This window comes from Chrysemys picta, chromosome 10 (genome assembly GCF_011386835.1).
Source record: "Chrysemys picta bellii isolate R12L10 chromosome 10, ASM1138683v2, whole genome shotgun sequence".
Lineage (NCBI taxonomy): Eukaryota > Metazoa > Chordata > Testudines > Emydidae > Chrysemys > Chrysemys picta.
The window spans coordinates 65,774,164-65,796,636 of record NC_088800.1 but is presented as its reverse complement, the minus strand read 5'-3'; the positions used below and the strand labels follow the sequence as shown (position 1 = coordinate 65,796,636).

General features: G+C 42.9%; 1 long non-coding RNA gene across 2 annotated transcripts; it reads right to left on the bottom strand.

Moving 5' to 3' along the window:
* Nucleotides 1-3,056: 3,056 nt before the first annotated feature.
* LOC122174802 (uncharacterized) lies at nucleotides 3,057-21,326 on the bottom strand. Of its 2 annotated transcripts, XR_010590830.1 has the most exons (4): nucleotides 20,810-21,326; nucleotides 9,822-9,958; nucleotides 7,972-8,042; nucleotides 3,057-6,892 (listed from the first exon to the last, which is right to left on the bottom strand). It is a non-coding gene; the product is annotated as an uncharacterized LOC122174802 (long non-coding RNA). The 2 variants fall into 2 exon arrangements; XR_006177128.2 differs by lacking the exon at nucleotides 20,810-21,326 and having other exon boundaries at nucleotides 9,822-15,301.
* Nucleotides 21,327-22,473: the final 1,147 nt, after the last annotated feature.

Genomic DNA, 22,473 nt, shown 5'->3' with positions numbered 1-22,473 from the left:
ACCTCAATACCTTTATAAATCTTGCCCTTATATATATATACACACACATACACACACACACACGACCTTGGACTGTAAGTGAAAACATCTTGTTTTGTACCAGTACACTGCACACACTTAAATCAATGGAAAGAGGTTTTTAATTAATCCACTCTACAGTGATTCATAGGTATAACGCTGTGTAGGCCGTGAATTAGTGACTTGTGAATTAATTGGCTTTCATCCTCCCCCATTATTTTCATGTTCAAGTTTTAATTCAGAGTGCAAATAGTTGTATAAAAATTTTAGGCAAATAGTCACTGAATGTCTAATTCTGCAGCTGCTAGAGAGGAGATACTTAGCAAAACCTCTGTAGCTTCTGTAGTCCTTCAATTCTAAAGGTTCATTCTATCTGGATCAGGTCCTAGCAGGATGGAGCTTGATCCTCCAACACATACACCTCAAAGTAATCCTTACCTGTGCAAATAGTTCCAATAGATTTTAGTGTTTTCCCACCATGTAATATTTTATTTGCTTGTGCAGGAAGCAGCTACAACTAAGAACAATCTGTAGTCTGACACATTTGGGAAGGGAACAGTCCTTACTGGTGATAAGCCCAGCATCTAAAATACTGGACCACAGCTGACAAGCACTTCCTCAAGATTTAACTCCTATACATTCAGATCAACAGAACTAGCAATAGCACTTGCCTAAACTGGTGGAAGAGATGGGGGGTAGATTCGAGGTATTGCCAATGGGTCTATGAGTAGGCAGACCAGGGGCGACCCTAGCTATTTTGGTGCCCTACGCAGCCCCAAGCCTCCGTGGGGGAGTGCGGGGGGGAAGGGGGACAGGCCCCAGGCCTCCGCGGGGCGGGGAGGGGGGCTGGCCACTTCCTGCGGGAAGTTGAGTGACCCGGCCCCAGCCTGCTCTGCTCCCCTGGCTCCCAGGCTTGGGGGGAGGGGAGAACCACCCCCTAGCACTCGCTGGCGGCACAGCTGGGAGCCAGGGGAGTGGAGCAGCTGGGGCCAGGTCGCTCTACTTACCGGTGAGTGCAGGCCCTACTGCTTCTGGAGTCCTCAGGGGAGTGGGGGTGAGGCTGGGGTGGGGAAGTTTCCTCAGGAAGTCAGTGGTGTCTCGAAGATAGCTGGGAGTGCTGGTAGCATAGGGTCTGAGGAGAGAGTCCACATAACCAGACAAGCCTGATGTTAGGGTGCCAATGCCTGAGATGATGGGGCGTCCAGGATTTCCAGGTTTATGGATCTTGGGTAGCAAATAGAATACCCCTGGTCGGGGTTCTAGGCATGTGTCTGTACAGATTTGTTCCTGTGCTTTGTCAGGGAGTTTTTTTAGCAGATGGTGTAGTTTCTTTAGGTAATCCTCAGTGGGATCAGAGGATAATGGCCTGTAGAATGTGGTGTTAGAGAGCTGCCTAGCAGCCTCTTGGTCATATTCCAATTTATTCATGATGACGACAGCACCTCCTTTGTCAGCCTTTTCGATTATGATGTCAGGTTGTTTCTGAGGCCGTAGATGGCGTTGTGTTCAGCATGGCTGAGGTTATGGGGCAAGTGATGTTGCTTTTCCACAATTTCAGCCTTTGCACGTTGACGGAAGCAATCTATGTAGAAATCTATGTAGACACCACTGACTTCCTGAGGAAACTACAATCCATCGGTGATCTTCCAGAAAACACCATCCTAGCCACTATGGACGTAGAAGCCCTCTACACCAATATTCCACACAAAGATGGACTACAAGCTATCAGGAACAGTATCCCTGATAATGTCACAGCTAACCTGGTGGCTGAACTTTGTGATTTTGTCCTCACCCACAACTATTTCACATTTGGGGACAATATATACCTTCAAGTCAGCGGCACTGCTATGGGTACCCGCATGGCCCCACAGTATGCCAACATTTTTATGGCTGACTTAGAACAACGCTTCCTTAGCTCTTGTCCCCTAACGCCCCTACTCTACTTGCGCTACATTGATGACATCTTCATCATCTGGACCCATGGAAAAGAAGCCCTTGAGGAATTCCACCATCATTTCAATAATTTCCATCCCACCATCAACCTCAGCCTAGATCAATCCACACAAGCGGTCCATTTCCTGGACACTACTGTGCTAATAAGCGATGGTCACATAAATACCACCCTATACCGGAAACCTACTGACTGCTACACTTACCTACATGCCTCCAGCTTCCATCCAGGACACACCACACGATCCATTGTCTACAGCCAAGCTCTAAGATATAACCGCATTTGCTCCAATCCCTCAGATAGAGACAAGCATCTACAAGATCTCTATCAAGCATTCTTAAGACTACAATACCCACCTGCTGAAGTGAAAAAACAGATTGACAGAGCCAGATGAGTACCTAGAAGTCACCTCCTACAAGACAGGCCCAACAAAGAAAATAACAGAACACCACTAGCTGTCACCTTCAGCCCCCAACTAAAACCTCTCCAGCGCATCATCAGAGATCTACAACCTATCCTCAAAGATGATCCTTTACTCTCACAGATCTTGGGAGACAGACCTGTCCTCACTTACAGACAACCCCCCAACCTAAAGCAAATACTCACCAGCAACCACACATCACTGAACAAAAACACTGACCCAGGAACCTATCCTTGTAACAAAGCCCGATGCCAACTCTGTCCACATATCTATTCAAGTGACATCATCATAGAACCTAATCACATCAGCCATACCATCAGGGGCTCGTTCACCTGCACATCTACCAATGTGATATATGCCATCATGTGCCAGCAATGCCCCTCTGCCATGTACATTGGCCAAACCGGACAGTCTCTCCGCAAAAGAATTAATGGACACAAATCTGACATCAGGAATCATAATACTCAAAAACCAGTGGGAGAACACTTTAACCTGTCTGGTCATTCTATGACAGACCTGCGGGTGGCTATTTTACAACAGAAAACTTCAAAAACAGACTCCAACGAGAGACTGCTGAGCTGGAATTGATATGCAAACTAGATACAATCAACTCAGGATTGAATAAGGACTGGGAATGGTTGAGCCATTACAAACATTGAATCTATCTCCCCTTGTAAGTATTCTCACACTTCTTATCAAACTGTCTGTACTGGGCTAGCTTGATTATCACTTCAAAAGTTTTTTTCTCTTACTTAATTGGCCTCTCAGAGTTGGTAAGACAACTCCCACCTGTTCATGCTCTCTGTATGGGTGTATATATATCTCCTCAATATATGTTTCACTCTATATGCATCCGAAGAAGTGGGCTGTAGTCCACGAAAGCTTATGCTCTAATAAATTTGTTAGTCTCTAAGGTGCCACAAGTACTCCTGTTCTTTTTGCGGATACAGACTAACACGGCTGCTACTCTGAAGTCTGGGAAAACTACGTGAGCCATGATCTCAGATCTAACCATCCCAAATCAGTGTGCAAAGCCATATTTAATTAGTTTTAGATTTCACACAATATTTGTTGGGTAGGTATCAAATCTTTTTGGTGTGCACTGCTATCATGACCTGACTGATATTAGCAAGGATTTTGACTAGAGCTGTCATAGGTTTTCATTCATAAAGCACAAATATTGCAATTTTTACTCATCTTAGTGGGCAGTTTTGTCAGAGCTGTAGATTCCCATGCTTACTTGTTAATTATGCATTGCTGCATCTGAAACACTTTGCTAAGTGTTTGGATGCCAATTTTTGTCTATAAGCAAAACTAGCCTTGCACTTTTGGGGCCAGACCCTCAGTGTAGTTCCAGTGAAGTTGCACATTCAACACAGTTGTGAAAGAGTGCTAATTTTCTAACAGAAACAAGATCTGATCTTCTCTTGCATTCAAATAAGGGATTGTTAACACACGCAAAGCAATATTGACAGGTAATTGTAGGTGGGATAATGAATGTTGGGTTTTGTGTCGCTTCAAGATGTGAATAGCATTGCATCATCCTCTGGGAGAGGGCAGATTCTACTATGTGAATCATCTTAAAGCAGGTAAATTTAAACTGTCAGCAAGATCCTGACTTGGCATAAACCAACATAACTTCATTTGGCTTTATCTTAATAAAACCAATGACGTCTAATTTTGGTCCTTGGAAAGCATTTAACTTTAATGTGTTGGGAAACAGATACAGTGTTCTCTCTCAGAGAATGATGGAAGGGCTTGTTCCATTTTGAGCAGAACAACATTTACTCTCCCAACCTAGAATTACCAGCTTTTCAGCATCACATTGCTAGTGTGGCTAATCCCTCATTGGAATGCAGCAGCAGATCAGATCATCTTGGCAGATTCTCTCTCGAATGTTTTTCGCAGCTACCTTGAATATATTTTAACTAATAAATACTCTCCTGTTGAGCCTCTGTATCCCCTATAATTGAATGGGTCCATGTGTATACACCCTGATGGGATAACAAATCCAATATTGTAAATATCAGATTGTGCAATGGATGTTTCCTCCTCTTTTCCTCAAAAATAATACCTAAATATTCTAAATTCTCACGATAGCCATAGTAAAGCAGCAGCTGTGTTTAACCAGTGACAGTTCAGCCATCTTGTACTGATGGCAAAGACACTTAGTTATTCACTGCTTTTGACTGTTTTGCAAATAAACATGCTGAGCCCTGTTCAGTGTTTGCCTTTGAAGGAAATACCTACGCTCGGAGTTAGCTGTGTTGGGAAAACATGATTTCAAATTGGGGGAAACAATTGCTTTCCATTTTATTGCCTAAAATAGTTTTCTCTTAATGTCTTGGCCTGACTACAGCATTTTTCTTTTGAATTGTAACTGGTTTCCTTCCATCCTTTTCTAGTGTCCCTGTTCTGTATTGCATAGAGCCACTTAGCATACATTTAAAAAGCTTAAGAGAGCTAAGGTAAAAATCTGACTTTCCAACAAAATGCTTTTCTGTGTACTACTTGTAGTTGAATAACTAGTTTAGTACAATCCATCATAACTTGCCCAAACCCTGTATTAACGTTAAAGCACATGTTCTCCTCCTGTTTGCACTTCACCCTCTATGCAACTTAATATTACCTGCCTAGTTACCAGTTTGATCCATTGCTCTTCTCTCTCTTGCTTTGAGCATTCATTTGAGAGACAAGGTGGGTGAAGTAATGTCTTTTATTGGACCAACTTCTGTTAGTGAGAGAGACAAGCTTTCGAGCCAGACAGAGCTCTTCTTGAAAAGATAAAAGATATTGTCTCACCCACCTTGTCCCTTTAATATCCTGGGACCGACACAGCAACAACTATAGAGCATTCATTTATCATCTCGTTCTTTTTTCACTTCTCTGTACAACAGCACAAGCCATGTTACACTATAAAATGCAGGAAATAAAAACGGCTAAATATGCTGGGGCTCCAGACACCAAGTTGTTGGCTCTCTGAAAGCTTTTTTCCCCTCCAGGCATGTGTGACATTCTCCCCCCACACTTCCACAAATACTGAAGGAAATATTGCAGAGTTGTAGGAGACAGCAATAGCTGCCTCCTCAGCACAGGACAGATCATACAGCCAGAAAGCCCGTGAACTAGGGGATTGTTTGCCAATCTTCACAGGAGTTCCTTAATGTATCAAGCATGGAAACAGAGAAATGGCTAAACTTCCAAGAATAATATCCTTGTTTTGCAGAAATTAAATGGGTATGTTGCAGAAGGATGATCTTCCATATGAATGATACAAAACTCTACCAATGTGTAACACATGCTTAGTTCTAACAGAGCTAAAGCTTTTTATTTTTGGGGGTTGACAACTACTGAACAGATCTGCAGTAGTCATTTGCATTAAGGGATATATACCTTGAACTGTAAAAAATGGCAATTTGCAGTGTAGTTGATTTCTATAATGTATACAGTTAATGGTGTGATGTACTGCGGAACCTTGCAAAATGAAAAGCACGAAGCATGTAATCTGTTAAGAACAACCCAGCCTCATTGCCCAGCAACCTGATAAATGGGATGGTCGAATCAACTTAACATTCATTAAAATGCTTGTTCCCCCCTCATTCAATACATTTTATTTAGACACTTCTTTCATGGATTAAAATATAAGTAATTCAATTCAAGATGAGCAAACACATACTGATCAAATTGTTAAGCATCCAAAAATTTAGTGCTAAGAGGCCAGGTTGGGAGTGAGTAGTTTCTGATTTCCTGTCTGAGTCATCTGCCACCTTTGACCAAGTAATATCAAACCTATTTGTGTGGTTACTTCAGCTGTACAATAGAGATAATGCTCAACATAACTCCCAAAGGGATGTTGAGGGTTAATCTCCATAACATATTTAGCCAAACTATAGCCAAAAACTTTGCAGCTGTTGATTTCTGTGGAGTTATGGCAGCAGAAAAATCTGGCCCGTGAAATGCAGTGTAAGTGCTTACTACTCTTAAAACAAGTGAAATGTTTGTAATAATGCTGTACCCAGTGCAAATAGCTTTCCATATACTGTACAAGTGTTCTTTTCTTAAGCCTGTTTAACAGAGCCATTATTCAGAATAACTGATAATATCCCACTTATATACCTTTAATACAACTACATGGAATGAGTATCCTGTGATCAGTTTTACATTTCTGTATAAAATACCCATGATAAACAGACCATTTGAAAACATTTTAGTGCTTCCCCATATCAACTTTAGCTGCTACGCAGGGTTAGTGACTCGAGTGCTGAACTGGATAAGAACCAAGAACCTTCTGAGGAGAAAGATATACCTTAATGTAATCAAGATAGACTTGGTGGCTGCTTCCCTAATAAACCTGAGAAATCGGGCACAGACATCAAAGCTACTTTATAACTGTAACTGCCTGGTTGTCCACAAAATTCTTGGAATAGTCATGGATGCTGATGCTGTTGTAGTGGAGGTTGTTGATGCAGACGATGGTAAACCTGTAATGGTGCTCTTGTAATCTGTAGGAAAAAGTATGAGTGATAGCAGGTTTGACACAGAAAAAAACCCCAATTGTTGTGAGAACACAGATGTGACTCATGGATTAGGCTGACTTTGAAAACTCAATTCAAAGAGGCTGAGCAATGTTTATCGGGCTTTGAAGTTTGACTGCATACATAACTTGTCATACTTGCCTATCTGGGGTGTTTATGAATATCTCTCTCTTGGGTTTGTGAGCTAATATATCCTGTTCATGCAAAACAATTATTGGGTTGGATCACAAAGCATAAAACCTTGACCTGGGGAAACATTTTTATACTGACCACTATAGAAATGACTTGAAAAGGATATCTAATCCCTTTGCATTGGAATAGGATGGAAGGATTAAGTTTATCAGGGATTCCTTGTTGATCTTCTGGAACAGAGTTTATAGCAAGTTTCCCAATATCCTCTGTTTCTTCAGGCGTCAGCCAAATATAGGAAAAAAACATGGGGAAAAAAAATTGAGGAGGAGAAAGAGACAATGGAGCCTTGTGTTCTGGGGAAAGGAAACCTTTGAAATATCAGGTGGAATTTAGTACATTTTAGCAGGTTCTAAATGGTTCAGCAGATCACTCTTAATATCTGTGTTCCAATCTCTGGAAAATCTAGCTCAACACAGGTTTTTAAAAACTGCCTTTTTTGAAGCTGAGTAAACTCAGACAAAAAACTCCCCACCCCAACACTGAAAAATCTCCTTTTCGGAGAACACATGACAGCACGTTGATACTGCTCTGAAGTAAAACCATATCTCACAGCAGGATTAAACACCTCAAGTGTTACAGTCTGTCTCAGAGCCTGTCATGTTCTAACTCCATTAATACCAAGAATTCCATTAATGTTCTAGTTCAAACTTTCTTTTTCAGATGCAAAATGAAACGAAAGCCTCAATCCTATCACTTAGGTTAATAATAGCTGATGTCTTTACTTTCTGACTATTAATCTTAAACCAATCTGAAATCCTAATGGCCTGCCTTAGTACAGCTTTCAGTGGTAAACAATTCAAATATAAAATCATAACATGTAATTTGGAACAGTTTAACATGATTGAAATTTTTACCTCATGAGAGAGAGCTTTGATTGCAGTGCCTCTTATCCTAGGTGACGCATGGTTCTGGCTAACCTGATGCCCTGCGGAAGATGTCGAATAAAACAAACTTTTTGTGCAGTTACAAAAAGACCTGGTAGCATTCTTTCATAACTTCTATTATTGCATTAATGCCAACTTTTCTTATATCAAAAGAAGACAGAAACATTGTAAATAGAATACTGGAGTAATTCTCGGAATAAACATCCATATTCCACCTTCCTTCAAACATGCACAAAAGTAAATGAGGACATATTCATCCCAATATATTGTGAACAGTTGACATGTTTAATGTAAGTTCACTTTGATACTGTTAGATGAAAGGTTTTATGTACTACAAATGCAAAAATATTGTTATGTTGAAATGGCTAGTTAGTGTTTTGCTAAGGGGTTGAGTGCAGCTTTCAAGCAGTGCTGGAATGCAAGTACTCAAAGTGCTGCAAGATGCCATTCTGGCTTTAAAAAAAAAAAAAAAGGTTGCTGGAATGGCATCTCAGAGTGTTCCAGTGGGACTTGAGCACTGGTTTTACAGCCCGCCACTGCATGGAATCAGCACTCAGGTGTCAGACCATGTATTACTAACAGCTAGTGGTGATTCTCCTGTAACTCAAGTGGTAGGAATATATGCTTTTGGTGCAAGATCTGGTTTCTATCCCAGCTGTTGCTCTTAAGTTATAAATGACCTTTGTGGGCAGCATAGTAACAAACATGAAATGTTATTGTCAGCAGATTGTGACAATATACTCAATAAGGGCATTTACTATCCATTATGTGGCTATGCTGAGGACCTGACGTGAATGTTTACGTCATTTGTTCAAAGTTGCTTTCCAGTTACAGCCCAGTGAACTCTCCTATACATCACTTTCATCCATTGTAAATCCCAAACTTTATTTAAATCATTTTAACAATAGTGGACAGTAGAAATGGCTGAAAGCTTTTATTTATATAAACCTGTGTCAGGTGACAACTGATTCATTGCTAGGGACAAAATGAGGAACAGCCACTTTCACTTGCCATGGTTTTTGACTGCCTGATTCTGGTCAATGCTACTTTACTGAAGCTTTTCTGGAATGAACGCTGTTTGTACAGTTTGTTGGGGTGAGATCTTAATCACTTAATCATACTCTTTTTGGAGAATGTTTCCTAAGGATTTCATCTTCCTCTTTTCCAATTTTTAGCGTAGCAGGGCCTTAGCTCCATATTTTATGAGGTTAGTGAGGGAAATTCCATGCAAAATATATTTGTGACTTTCAATAGGTTTTAAGTTGTTCAAAACAAAACCAGTCATTACCAGAATGTTCAGGCACTACTTACTCCTCCAGTGAAGAAAGACGCCTTGTCAAATGCTGAATTTCTACCCTGATGTTTCAGTGCTAGAGCTATTCAAAATAAGGGTGCACAGTTGTTAATAATAACTGCCATTTTCACTCACCACCTACTGAAAAATGGCTTCATTGCTTTTGTTCAGAGTTTCTAAAAGAATTCACCCTCAGGCAGCAACCAAACCTGGAGGACGCCATTTAATTTCTGTATGTGGCCCGTGAAGGTGTAGCCCAACTATGCATGGAGCCAATATCTCTAAAAAGTTTGGACCACCCAATGCTAAGTAAAAGAGCAATACTATTAGAATGTGTGCAAAGTGTCCATGTGTGTTAGATGCTTTATACTTACCACATGCCTCCTGAGAGAGTTAAACACTAACCCAGAAGGCTCCTACCTTGTGGTGGAGTTCTGTGAGAGAGTGTGTTTAAGCTATGGGGAGTCTGAAGAGGTGAGCAGTGATACGAGTGTTAGGCAGTTGGATAGTGGGTTCCAGCTCTCACCTGAGGGTGCTAGATTGAAGATCTGTATCTTGAGACAGCAGCTAGGTATCCCAAGCCTGTAGAAGTGGCTGGGATATGTTCAGGCTCTGGAGGAGGAGAACACCCAGGTATCCAACAGCTGGGTCCCTTCACAGCAGCTAGGTGGGCAGGTACAATCAAGGAACAATCAGTTGCACATATACAAAATGGGAAATGACTGCCTAGGAAGGAGTACTGCGGAAAGGGATCGGGAGGTCATAGTGGATCACAAGCTAAATATGAGTCAACAATGTAACACTGTTGCAAAAATACCAAACATCATTCTGGGATGTATAAGCTGGAGTGTTGTAAGCAAGACACAACTGGAGTATTGTGTCCAGTTCTGGGTGCCACATTTCAGGAAAGATGTGGACGAATTAGGAAGAGTCCAGAGAAGAGCACCAAAAATGATTAAAGGGCTAGAAAACATGACCGATGAGGGAAGATTGAAAAAATTGGGTTTGTTTAGTCTGGAGAAGAGAAGACTGAGGGGGACATAACAGTTTTCAAGTACAAGGTGGAGGGAGAAAAAATGTTCTCCTTAACCTCTGAGGATAGGACAAGAAGCAATGGGCTTAATTTGCAGCAAGGGCAGTTTTGGTTGGACATTAGGAAAAACTTCCTAACTTTCAGGGTGGTTAAGCACCGGAATAAATTGCCTAGGGAGGTTGTGGAATCTCCATCATTGGAGATTTTTAAGAGCAAGTTAAACAAACACCTGTCAGGGATAGTCTAGATAAATATTTAGTCCTGCCTTGAGTGCAGGGGACTGAACTAGAAGACCTCTTGAGGTTTCTTCCAGTCCTACAGTTCTGTGATAATCAAGTATATTCCCTTGGCTGCCCCAGGAGTAACTTGTCCTTGAGCACAGTGGGCTGTGTTGGTGCAGGACAGAGTGTTTATCATCTTCCTGAACCAGAGAAGCTGAAGCTAATACATTGTATCTTTCATAGCTGCTAACATACTATGTCCCAGAAATGATATCTCAGTTTTATGGTGTGATGACGAGCACATTTTTCAATGACGGATACTCAGCTTACAAGAGGTTCAAGAGCTAGATTCACTATTTGCCATATCAAAGTTAACCTACTGAAATTAGTATGTGAAAAGCTACAAAATATGAATAATGAACTCCCATTAGGACTCATGCGATCTCCTCAAGAATTAATTATGTGACTCACTAATGAAGAGAAAACAATAGGGCTGAAACTCCATTAAATGATTATGGGTCTTTAGACACTTTTCCAAAGCCAAGGAAGAAGAAAGCTTCAACAGGGCTTTTGGCAGTGTAACATATTCAATCAGAACATCTCATCTCAGAGGAACCCATAGCTTGTTAGCAGTACAGCTTTAACTGTGGTAGTAACAGTGGAAGCTATAGGGTAGATAGCGCTCAGCTTATTGTAACCCTGACCAGACTATATGGTGACAAAAATACATAAGCATTGTCTGCACTGATAGGTTACAGGTCCTCATTTTCCTAATATAGACAAGGCTGTAAGTTACTGCTCTATAGTACCAACTCTCCCCCCCAACACTTTGTAGAGAGGCAACCCCAGCAGCTTGCGAAGGTTAGGTACATGGGAAGTTGTTTCGCTCTATATCTGGACAGTTTTTGCTGGAGCAATATGCACTTACTCCTGCTTCATAATGCAGAATTTGGTCCCAGGGAAAGTAAAATAATTAACAAGTAATATAATTTTCATCTTGAAAAATCCAGTATTTTCAAATTCTGTTCTATATACTCAGTCTAACTCTATGCTTTGATTATAATCATGCAAAAGACCACTTCCATTAAACATCTGAACAGGTTTCAGTGGCAGAATTTACTTCTATCCAATGTTCTTTATTTTTTATTCCCTCTTGTGCCTTTCTTATTCGCCTGCTGCACTCTGATCATGACACAGGTGGAAATTGACTGAAAGTGCAGGGAAGCTCATTTCCGGTGGATGACAAAGGCCTCATTTCAAGTACAAGTCTAATACGTTTTTCACTCTGAAAAACAGCTGTGTGCGCTTCCTTGCATTTGCTATGAAGATTGAGACTGAACTGGTGAGAACTCAATCTATATCATGACCTAGAGGAGGCTTGTCCTACTGCCTCCTTGCTTAGATTCCTCTTTCTAACATTAAAGTCTAGGTATATTAGAGCCCAGGACTTGGCACTAGACTCATGTCTAGACTAATCTAATTAAGGCCAGTTATTTAGAGTGCCATAAGTATGGAGTCTCAACATATATGTACGACCAACTTGTAAATTTCTTACTTATGCAAAACTCCCACTGAGGTCAATGAGAGTTTCTCCTTAGGGGCTTCTGAACTGGGCCCTGTAAAAACAAACAAACAAAAAAAACCCCAAACTTGTTCTTTATCAGCTTTTCATTTTCAAAACATTTTACAAGTAGGAATGTGTAAAAATAACACGAAAAATAAAATGCTCTACAATCTGTGGCTAGTAAAGTGGTATAAATCTACAATACATAGCCAAGAATATACACTGTCTCTATAAGTGTAAGCAGCATTTTTGTTCACCAAAATTTGAGAGAGATCTAGGCCAAAACTTCCAATGTTAAGTACTTTAGGTCGGACTTCTAAATCCATAGTTTAAAGCACCTAAATAAAGTTGGTCTGTTTTTAGAAGTGCTGAAGAACCACAGATCCCATTCAAGTTTGCAGCTTTAAAAAAAACCTAAAGATCCTAACATTAGACATGTTGGTTTGATGACTTTGGCCCTCATGGGACTCTGGCACATGCTTAAGTCCCATTGAGTCCAATGGAATTTAAGCACGAGCTTAAGTGCTTTGCTGAACTGGAGACTTAGTGTCCAGCTGCTACTCGAACATCAAAAATCAAGATGTTCTGAAGTTTGGAAATTTATCAGTCAAACCAAAATACCGAACAAGAGGTTCACTTGGCAGTGCACACTCTGGGGTTGAACCCGCAGCCCTGGTCCATCTGAGTAGTCTTGATGAGTTCAGGAGGACTGCTCCAGTGAATGAGCTACAGGAGGAGGCCTTCTAACTAGCCTTATATATCTACCCCAAAGATCTGGATCTGTTCACTGCACTCTCTCTGCCAAGAGTCACTGCTGGTAAAGCAAATTTCAGAGTCTCTAACTTTGGTAGAAGTTTAAAGTAATTCTGACTACATTACAGGCAGATCAGAGTTTAGAATTCTCATCCTTCAGAGTTGGTTGATTCTATGTTCAATCCTGTAGCTACACTTGTTTTTTAATCAGTTTTTAGGTCCATGTCTTCGCACTCTACTGACAGGACAGTACACTTGGCACAATATATTTAGGCAGAAAAGTACTACCCCATCTCATCTGCATCATATTTCCATTTCATTTCAACAAAGCTAAAATATGTCCGATTATCTTTTGATTTATTTCTGTGCATAAACAGGAGTCAACACTCTGTTTAACAATCTTCAAATAGTCAGTAGATTCAAATGTCGGTGGCACGTGGCAGTCAAGAGGTGATCTGTCTGATAATTCAAGCAGCTTGCCTAGAGGTAAAATAGGTCACACATGCTTATTGCAGGGCTCAAAGAAATAAATCCTGCATAATAAAATTCTATGGAATATAGTGAGAAGCAGAATCTGATCTGAAGTCCAAAATGTAAAAGTTGCTCCCATGTACTGCTTTCCATCAGACAGACATAAGGCTGTGATCTGAACTTAATGTGGTACAAGTGCAAAGAACATTCCTAGCTAGAGCTCTACAGAACCAACTGACTTAGGCAAAATGCTCTTCCCAAGGCCCAGCTGCAGCATCTGAATTGGGTACTGGGTTGCTCCCTAGGGAGGAGAATGTAGGATTCCCTCCCTATCCCTAAACTGCAGTGTGTCAGGGAAGTAGCACTGCAGCCTAGTGTCTGGCACAGCAGGGATCCCTTGGAGAGCTGAGTTCTGCCACACCCAGAGGGTGCATAATCCTGTGACACAGCCCCATACACACATCCTGTCTGCCACAGACATGCCTCTGCAAGAGAGAGGCAGGATTTACCTCTGACTGTATATTGTCCTGAAGAGCAGATTTTCCCTTTGCTCCATCCTGAAGTTTAATCATATGCAGAGGCTCTTGAGTGATTAACTGGCTCAAAGCAAAGACTCCCAAGCTCCAGGGAACAACTGATATTTCAATGCTCTTTGGGTGCTGTTTTAAGCATATAAGCATCAGGTGGTGCAGAAAGGGGAATGAGTTTCCAGAGAGCATTAACCATAGTAAACAAGGAAAATTAAACTTTGCTGCGCAGAAAGAAGGTCGTGGAGACAAAGTGTAAGGCTGCCTCAGGCACCACTTAATAAAGACAGTGCCTATATTGCACTTTCCATGCTCATAGTACTTCCCAGACCCTTAATCCTGCCAACCCCCCCTGCAAGGTATTAACCCCAATTTACAAATGGAGAAACTCAGACCCAGAGGGGTAGAGTGATTTGCTCAAGGCCACACAATGCATAAGCATAAGAGCCAAATCTCTAACCCAAGCTCATGATCAACCCAGCAGATCATACAATGTAATATAGACATCGTGGGTTGTATGCAGTTATGGACTTTAACCATATCCAGGCTGAAGAAACTACTTTAAAAAGAAAACAGTTCATCTGAAGTCCTTTGTTGCTTTTGAATCAGTTTACTATATTTCCGAGGAATACATTAGAACTGAAGATGTGGGTATGCATAGAAACCAGCTAAACATGCAGGGGCGGGGGAGGGGGGGAGTGTTTAAATCCTAAAGCCAACAAATTAGTGTCCCAATCAAGTGACACAGTAGGAAAACAGCATCTACTTCAGATCCAGCCATCTAAACTTGAACACGGTAGCAGAGTCTGTCAAATGCAAATGAAAGGCCATATCCTCTTAAGATCTGCTTTCCAAAAAAAAAAAAAAAAAGAGGAGGGCTTTTTGGGTGGAAATGTTGCCTGGAATGTGAACTTCAAAGGGACTTCACTCGTGGGTGGGAGGGCTTTACCACTGGGCCAAAGTTCTATACAGAAGCTGTCAGAGTCCATGCCAGAGACTAACATTGTTCAGCTATAAGTCCATGGGCCTTCATATGAGGGGCTTAAGAGGAAAGTTTTGGGGAATTTTCGGAAGTCCCTTTGTAAGTCCATTGGACATAGAGGACCCCCCCCCCCCATTGTATGCTCACAATCCTCTGCGTCAACTATGTTGTTGACAAGCAATTTACTGTCATTAATCTTATTGAAGAGATCACTAGACAGGGTCACTGATTAAAGAACTGCCAGGTTGGAGAGGAAGGGACTAATTCTTAAAAGATTATCTTAATGTCACCCAGAGAAGTGTGGAACTCTGCAAAATTCTGCCCAAACTTTTAGAAGTTAATAAAATGGAATATTTTCTACTCCAAATCCTTTCCAAGGATCCTGGTCAAGTTAAAAAAAAAAGAAGACATCTGCAACCTATGAACTGTGGTAGTACAGCCAATTTGTCTAGCAGACACTGTTCATTGCATATTAATGTAAAAGAGAGACAGTTAATTCCCATTTTCTCACTAGAAATCTGCCCCTGCCTGTAGACTTGATGCTAATTATTCAGGCAGGGAATTGATTTCCAGCTCCACTGTCTACTGCTGGAGCGTTGTTTAATCTCAGTTTCAGAGCAGAGCTATATTTTATAACTTTTCAGGTTCCATAAAAAGACTTGTGTAACTTGCCTCACCGGCATGGTGAGATACCCTATACCCTAGAAAATCATTTTGCAGGAAGATATATTAAAGAACAAGAGTAAATTCATTTAGATTGCTTTTTCAGAAAATCTTTGAGAACATGAGCCACTAACTGTATGGGCTGTTTCAAAAATGCTCTAACATGTAATGAGTTTGCCCTGTTGTTTATCTTTTAAAGGCACCCTGGGGCATGTAGGCACTAGCACTATTGGCTAGAACTCAGGACCTGGAGTGTGGATGCCTGATGAATAGCAAGTCTCGACCTCCATGTGCCTCATATTTAAAGTGTGATATGCACATCCACAGTGGTGTTGAGAAGTTCCTTTCATTAGTGTGCATAAAGCACTTAGAGATCCTCAAGTGAACGTCACTATATACAGTAACATCTATGTGCAGTTGTTAGCAGGTCATAGCAAGAGATGAACTGATAATCATTAGCAGTCATATCTAGAAATGGTTTATTTGGAGAAAGATTTGGCTTGGGATCCAGGGTTCAGATTAGAGACCATATCAGGTTAAAATTAGGATAAGGATTTGTTGTGAAAGTCTCAAAATGTTATCTTGAGATTCTGACCAAATCAGTAATCATCCCAGTACATGTACGAGACCTGCAGCACCATTCACTAGGACTAGCTCACACAGTTGAGTTTCTTAGAGCAATCTAATGATGGCAAAAAATCTTAAATCTTGATAAATCTTGCGTCTGATGAAGTGGGCATTCACCCACGAAAGCTTATGCTCCAATACTTCTGTTAGTCTTAAAGATGCCACAGGACCCTCTGTTGCTTTTTACAGATTCAGACTAACACGGCTACCCCTCTGATACTTAAATCTTGATGATGACCAACACTTTGTCGATGAATTATCTCTTTCAGGGTCTGATTTTCCGGATTTTCTATGCAGTATATATTTGTTAGGAAAGAAAACATCTGCGGATCTTACTACACATGCTGCCTCACTGTGGTAGTGCATCGTGCTCAGCAAGGTAGGAAAAATTAATTTTAATTGCAGGGCCAGATCCTCAGCTGGTGTAAGCTGGCATAGCACCACTATGGAAGTCAATGGAGCTATGCAGATGAAGTGGATTTCAGTTAAAGTGCTAAATAAAATGTAACTATTTCCTTGCTAACCACTGAATGTTTCTTTCATCACCACAATTTTATTTCATTTGCTGCACTCACTGATGACAGGTGACGCCTCAGAACAGACCGTTTTCCCGATTAGCGCTTACACCAACCTCTCTAATGGTGTCATCACAGACCTGTCGGGCCCACCAGATTCATAAGTGGAGTACTTTGCATTTGTCCTTATTGTATGTCATTCTATTTACTTCAAACGACTTCTCCAGTTAGTCCAGATCAGTTTGAATTTAAATCCTATCCTCCAAAGCAACACCTCCAAGCGTGGTATCATCTGCAAACTTTATAAGTGTACTCTTTATGTCATTATCTAAATCATTGATGAAGATATTTAACAGACCCGGACTGAGGACCAGTCCATGTGGGACCCCACTCAATATGTCCATCCAGCTTGACTGTGAACCACTACTCTCTGGGAACGGTTTTCCAACTAGTTATGCACTCACCTTATAGTAGCTCCATCTTGTTTGTATTTCCCTAGTTTGTTTATGAGAAGGTCATGCAAGACAGTATCAAAATTACTGAAGTCAAGTCATCTACATCCCTTCTTATGAACTTGGCCAGAGACTTCCATGGAAATTGAATTCAGGTTCCAGTCTTGTTTATAGCTGTGTAAATGTGAAGTATATATACTTAGTCCATCCCATGCTTTGCTGCACATTGGGCTACCCACATTTGCCATCCTTGCCTGTCAACTGCCCTTGTCTCCAAATCTTCCCATTTCATGTTGAGGTGCTTGATGTCATTCAGAACTGTTCATTTCTATGTTATTCGCAGTCTTCCTCTTTTTCTTCTTGCATTTTCTGACTTCCATTCAAGGGCAGTATTTGGTAAGCGTTCTTTTCCCATTCTCAGCACATCTCCCAACCACTGATGTCTTCTTTTGTAGATTATTTGTCAGAGGGTGCCTTGTCCAGTAATTTTTCTGACTTCCTCATTCGTCTTCCTATCTCTATATGTTATTCCCAATATTCTTCTCAGACAGTTGTGATTAAATGCACCATGCAAGTTTTGAGACCAAGTGAATGCAGATACTCTACACGATCTCTGCTGAAATGCTTCATTCTGCCTGTGTTCCTGTCAAATGTATGAAATGGCTGATCTTTGCGAACTTCCAATTCAGCATACAAATGGGCCTGGGCTTTCTCAAAACAAAGCCCAGACTCACCAAAGGGTTCAGAAATGACTTTTTTTGTTTTTTTGTGTGCCAGTTTCACATATCTCAAGTGTTAACAGACTAACACCATGTTACTATAATCTATCATCACTCAGATGATTGGTCTCCACCAAATATTCTTTTTTGTATCTCCAAAATACAGAGAGATGGACCCACTCACCAGAACAAACATCCATATATTTTGGGGATGAAACAAACCTCACATGCTCAAACCGGGCTTGTCTACATTAGAAAATTTTATTGTGTCAGAACACTTATTAACTCTGCAGTGGATCCGTAGTGTCGCTCCTTCTCAATTCTCTCATTTAAAGCCGGCAAAAGCTATGTAATTCCAGTGGCCTTGCTCGGGCCTATCCTGAATGAAGTTGTACAGGTCTGGCATATAATTCTTTAACTGTATTGCTAGCTGGTAAAGTACACACAGATTTCCAGATTCTTGCTGCAGGAAAGTAAAGGGGTAGGATGTGTCATTGTATAGTGAGCACTAGCAACTCATTAGTGTTGACTAAGTCCATTATATATATTTGACTTTCAAGAGCTATAGCATCTCAACAATAGGCAGCAACACTCTGAAATTTGGAAAGTGGGAATAGGTCAAATGTCAGAGGTGTCTGAGGCAGGGATCCTATTTAAAACAGTATGTGAGCATATAATTAAACACTATCGCAATCACACGCACAAGGAGACAGAATTAGGGCACCCTTAATTCTGGCATTTCCTAATTTTTTAGAGCTTGACTTTGACTTTGCAATCTTAACTTTCTTTCACACAGTTTCTGTAAGTATAGAGGCATACTTTTTAAAATTTCTGTAGCACTTGGGAGATCAAATCTGTATCTCTATAGGTTACTGGTGCTCTTCACCCTCTACTGTGCTGTCTAAATGCTGTCAGTGCCGCTAATTAAACTAACATCTGTTAGGCTCAGAGTCATATTCAGAACTACTACTTATAATGCAAGATGCTGTTTTAGGGGGAATAAAGAATAGCTATTGTGTTAGTGGCAACATACTTCATTTCCAGCACAAATTCTAGTTACAAATCTAAGAATTGGTACAGAAATACCATGTGTAGTATGGGAAAAGAGACTAGACTTTGATCAATAGTTTGGTTTGATTGGACTTGTGTAGCGCCCCCTCTCCTCCCGGTTACCTTCTTTAATGCCAATCTGCTTACAGGTTTTGATGGACAGGTCTGGGTTCTTCTGGATCCCGCCACCCACTCAGCAGGGTGTATCTTCTTTATTTTTTCCTATGAATTTATTTGGAGGTGCCTCCACCCCCATCACTCCTTCCTGGCAGGGTCACCAGGGCAGCTTGGGAGGAAAATTCCAACCACAGGATAATCCCCATTTACTTGCCAGTTAGTTGGAGACTTCCAAGAAGTAATACAAACTAGGGTGACCAGACCACAGGGATGAAATATCGGGACGCGGGGGGGGGGGGGGGGGCGGAGCAAAAAAAAAATGGCGGCGGAGCCAAAAAAAAAAGCAGTTTCGCAGGGGCGGGGGGGGGGGGGGGCATTAGCAGGCCCCAGCCGCGCCGGGCGCACGTGCTGCCCACCCCAGGGCAAAAGCTGGCCCCGATGCAGAAGGGGCTAGGGATAAAGAGGGCAGGGGGGGGGACAAGAAACAAAGTCCGGGGCTGGCCACGGCGCGGGCGTGCAAGGGGCCAGGGCTGGCACAGCCGAGCCACAGCAGCGGCCGGTCACCTGTGGGGCTCCAGGCTGGGCAACGGGCAGGAGCCAGGGCTTTTCCCAGCCCTGCAGAGCCTCCTGCCCCCCAGCCTGCCGTGGGCACATGCAGCGCGTCCCGCCGCCGGCAGGGAGCCCCACGCCTCTCCCGCTCGGCTGCGCTCCAGCGGCTCCTTCCAGGCGGGGCGAGCCGCTGGAGCGCAGCCAAGCAAGAGAGGCGCGGGGCTCCCTGTCAGCAGCGGGGAAGTTTATGGGGACCCCGGCTGGCCCCTCGCCCCTGTCCGCCGGCCTCCCTGCCTGGGACAAGTCTCGCCCCCGCAGCCTCTCTTCGCCGCGTGTCTCCGGCGGCCCACGCTGCCCACCCGGGCCAGAGCCAGCCCCGGCTGCTGCCTCCACAGCAGCGGCCGGTCTCCTGAGGGGCTCCCCGGGGCTCCAGGCTGGGCAACGGGCAGGAGCCAGGGCTTTTCCCAGCCCTGCAGAGCCTCCCGCTCCCCAGCCCGCCGTGGGCACATGCGGCGCGTCCCGCCGCCGGCATGGGAGCCCCGCGCCTCTCCCACTCGGCTGCGCTCCAGCGGCTCCTTCCCGGCGGGGCCGCGGCAACTTTCCCTTCCCCTCCCAGGCTCCTGGTAGTTGCCCGACCCTCCTCCTAACCTCCTCCCTCCATTGAGAGATCCAATGGGGGAAGGAGGGGGCGGAGTCGGGGTTGGGGGGGCGTGAGCGCCGGAGCAGAGGGTAAATTTCCTTCTTTGTCCCGCGTCCCGACCGAACATCGGTCGGGACGCGGGACAAAGAAGGAAATATCGGGACTGTCCCGATAAAATCGGGACGTCTGGTCACCCTAAATACAAACACATACAATATATCCAACACAATAATTATATTAAACAGGAAACAAATATAACATAACAGGGTGAAACACTATTCTTAGGGTCACCGGTGCCCAGGCTGATAATACCTGTGACTTTCCCTAGTCACGTGACCTTGTGTAGCAAATGTAAGATCAGTGTCCCATTGATACGTGTACTTTGTTGGGGCCCTTGATGACCTATGACCACAATATCTTCTCTGCAGTGGTTTAGCAGTGTGGCTGACTGGGTTCAGTACAGCCCAAAGGACTCACAAATGGGAGAAGGTGGTAAGTCCCTCCACAGGTTTAATATGCAGCAGGTTATAAAATCCCCAGACCCTCACTCCCTGGCTTGAGGACAGTTCAGGGAGTAGGGGGTCCCCAAAACAATTTCCCTGACTGACTAACTAAAAGATGGTGCACTCACAAACTCCATGAATGATCCTCAGGTTCAGAGATGACTCTGGACTCCTCAGTCACTGCAGAGGGGCTGATCTCTGCTGGCAGGGATCCTCTTCAAGCAGGAGTCAGGCTGCTTCGGTCCCAGGATTTCCCCTCACCACAAAGAGGTGCAGGGGTCAAGGTGCAGATTACACAACTGTACTAAAATCCAAACTGTAATCTCCTAGCCCAGTGTCCAGACACACTCACAGCAGGCAGCAGCTCTGAACTAGCAGCAGAGCAGAGCTGACCATGTGGTGACCTAGGGCGCTGGAGGGAAAATTGGCTGGGGAAATTTCCCAGCAAAACTATATAAACTGGGAGTCATTGGTGGAGAGGGAAAAGCCCAGCTGAGAGATCTTGCTTTCAGGTCACTGGAGGCCAGTTCTCAGGGGGAACCCTGCATGCAGGCCTGGGACTCACCAGCTCCCCACACAGTCAGTCCTGCCCTTGCCCTGACTGGCTCCAGACTGACTCAAAACTGGCTTCTCCCATTTCCTGAACTCTCTGGGAAGGGCATCTCACTCCCTATTGGTTGCCAGGCAGACTCTGAGTCTGCCTTGGCTCCCCCTCCCTCCCAGGGACAGTGTGCCTCTCCCTGAGCTGCCAGCAGACAGAGCCCCAGGAATCTAGGTAATCTCCTTGGGGGCTACACTGGGATTCAGTGCAGACTTTGCTGTTGTTCCAAAGATGTCTTTTCTAAACTGTTCCCTGTGGATAGTGAGTAGAGCACTTACGTCAGCTATAATTGAGCTTTGGTTGATGTTTCAGAACCTTTACAGTCGGTGGTTATGGTAATAGCTGGGGACAAATTTCCCATTTTCCATTATATTCTGGAGTGCTTGTTATTATCAGGCTAAAGGCCAGTTATAATGGATGAGGGAGATGAGGCTGTAATTGACCACAGAACAGTAAAAAGAGAAACTTTGAGAAGTTATAACAACAAGGTTGTTAAGTGCGAAGCTTGTTATGCAGAAGAATGAAATATCTGCTCTATGTACCAAGGTAATTAAGGTAGCACTGAGGAATATATGAGCTCCGTCAATGAACCCACAGAGTGCTCCAAAATTAGTGCCATTTGTATGGCACTTTTGATCCTGGGTTTTAAGAGACTTTACAAACTACATCCCACAATTCAGCAGTATCTTTGACATCTTTCTGGTCACTTGAATAATTATAAGGGGACTTCTCATGCTATTGCTTTTTTGTTGCAGTGTACTCTTACTGACACCTGCTCCCCCCTCCCCGCCCCCCCATACACATGCTGCTGCACATCTTTTGATTGCTTGGTTAGCTTCATCCCAATCGTGTGTGTTTAAAAAGATCATAATCCAATAATACTCACACAAACTTACAGCTTAGTGTATTTCATATGAACACTAACAGCAATTGGAAATCGGAGTGTAAAAAAATCCCTAAGTCAGGCCTGGTAAATGCTATTAGTTTGTCAGTGAATGAGTATAGAAAGTGCAGGAGTCCTGTTCCAATGCAGAGTTCTGTTAAATCAAGATATTTGGCTGGGATATGCCAGCCTGAGGTAGAGTGCCCTAGTGATGAAAAGTCTACTTGGAAGAGAAGTGCAGCTGTACAAGGCAGGTGGTGCTATTTGGTTAAGGTGTGTGCTCAGGATACCTGGAGGATGTGCTAATT